The sequence below is a fragment of the Paramormyrops kingsleyae genome, unplaced genomic scaffold, assembly GCF_048594095.1.
Source record: "Paramormyrops kingsleyae isolate MSU_618 unplaced genomic scaffold, PKINGS_0.4 ups32, whole genome shotgun sequence".
In the NCBI taxonomy this organism is placed as follows: domain Eukaryota; kingdom Metazoa; phylum Chordata; class Actinopteri; order Osteoglossiformes; family Mormyridae; genus Paramormyrops; species Paramormyrops kingsleyae.
The window spans coordinates 140,001-142,500 of NW_027325970.1; positions in this window are offsets into that span (position 1 = coordinate 140,001).

Sequence of the window (2,500 nt, forward strand, 5' to 3'; positions counted from 1 at the left end):
TAGGTGTGAAAGGGGCCGGCAGGCCCACTGAATGTAAATGAGGCCGCCCGCTGTGCTTCCTTCATTAACCTTATTTATATTGGCATTATCTGTAGATAAAAAAATATGTGCATGTCTATGAAGCTGTAGAGAAGCCTTGTTTTTTTTTTTTTCCCCCAGGTTTTATTTACTTACTTTTTATTTTGCATGTTCTGAAATATAGCTTATGTTTTCGTTGCCCTAGGGCAACGTTCTGCGATAAGGGGTAGATTTTAAGAGGCTTTCTTGACAGTGTGTTAGTATATTATTGCATGTACTTTTGCACATTGTAAGCACAATGTTTTTTAAATTATTTTCTAATTTAATTTAACGCATTTTGGCAGAAAATGGACACAAGATTTTCCTATGGGAGTAAAACTCAGGATCAGCATGTTAGGGATATCCCATCAGACAGTGAGATAGACTGCAGTGACAGTGAGGAGGAGTGGAATGCAGAGAAAGGTTTGAGCAGAAGTGAAAGTAGGTTTTAAAATATTGCTTCTCTGGTTGTCATTGAACTCATTTGCATAAACAAATCAAATGTGTTGATAAATTTTTAGATGTCATTCAAATGAAATAAAGGTGTGTGCAGCAGACAGGGTATCCGTGTGTGCAGCAGACAGGGTATCCAATACAGTCATGTAAGCTTTAGTTGTGATTGATGTATTTTTGTTGACGTATATGTATATATATTTATAGACGATCAATACACCAGTGATGAAGAGGAACATGACGATGACAGTCTGCCTGAAGATGACAGTAGTTCTTCCAAGACCCCTCGATGGAAAACATGTCACACCATTACCTCTCCTGTGCAAGCCACTTAACCTTACTGTTCAAGAACTTGAACAGTTCTTTGCCACTGTGCTCCATATGTCAATATTTGGTCTTCCAGCTACTCGCATGTTCTGGAGCCATAGTAGCCACATTGCACATGTTGCTGATGTTATGCCTCTTGCACGATGGGAAGCCATCAAAAATTTTGTTACTTTGCATTGCTCTCTGAGCATTGTATTATGATCTATGAAGACATAATTTTCTCTGTGGTTTTGTATCAGTGTTGCACAACTTTGCCCTTAGGCAACAAAAGATCATTTGGAGAGGGGGGCGGTGAAATAAATATGTACATACATAATCAATAAAATGTCCCAAAATTAACCAATAAGTGATGTGGAATAATTTCTTATCATGTACCATCAAATTGTGTGCGGTAGAGGGTTAATGTAAATGCGGCCGCCCGCTGCGCTACATGTAAATGCGGCCGCCCCCAGGTCAACTAGGTCCGAACGGGCCCGCCTGATCAACTAGACGTCAATCGGGCCGGCAGGTCCCCTGAATGTAAACGAGGCCGCCCACTGCGGTACTTGTGAATGCGGCCGCCCGGTCAACTAGGTGCGAACGGGCCCGCCCGATCAACCAGGTGCGAATGGCCCCGCCCGATCAACTAGGTGTGAACGGGCCCGCCTGATCAACTAGGTGTGAATGGGGCCGCCGGGTCCACTTAATGTAAATGAGGCCGCCAGCTCAACTAAGTGTAGACGGGGCCGCCTGGCCAATTAGGCGTTAATGGGGCTGCCGGGGAGGCTTCCCCTCTGCCCGGGCTGGAGGCCCCGCAGTGGCCATTCGCCTCTGGGACATATTGGCAGAGTCCGCGGCCTATGCGTAGGCCCCGGGCGGAGGCTGACCCTTGTCGCCCTTGTCCTAGGCTCGGAGCTATGGTCGCCCCGTCTGGCCTTCGCTTATGGTTCGGAGCTATGGTCGCCCCGTCTGGCCTATGCTTAGGGTTTGGAGCTAGGGTCGTGTTGGAAACGTTTTCCTCTGTCGAAGCAGAGACCGGGAGACGTTGGCATATCTCTCCGGCCGAAGTTCCTCTTTACTGAGAACTCGCCAATGCGCCGCTGTAGTCATCCAAGTCTGACTAAGACTCAGCTCGGCGCAGCTTATACGTTTCAAGGGGGGAGGGATACACAGAGGTGGAGACAAACTAAACAAAGCACAGCATGTTCCAGGAATCAGCCTGGAAGTTCCCCAGCCCTGATTTCATCAGCATAACACTGCCTTTCAAATGCCTCTCCAGGTGCTAACCCTAATTAGCATGATAGTATCACCCAGACCTTCACATTACCATAGCGACAAAGGCACGGCCTGGCCTTGAGATTAGCATTCACCTTTACTTTGGGCCCCCACCCGGTGATCAGGAAGCTCACAGAGATGAAATGTCAATGTCTCAGACTCCTGGGCCCCCAGACTTGATCTTATTACAAATGTCCCCATCTTTACCCCCAACTGCAAATCCAATCTGCCTATCTCTCTCAGTTCATATACTGTCATGTTGGAAGCTAGACTGAACAATTTATAAATTTCGTCACTGCGGCCTATGCGTAGGCCCCGGGCGGAGGCTGACCCTTGTCGCCCTTGTCCTAGGCTCGGAGCTATGGTCGCCCCGTCTGGCCTACGCTTATGGTTCGGAGCTATGGTCGCC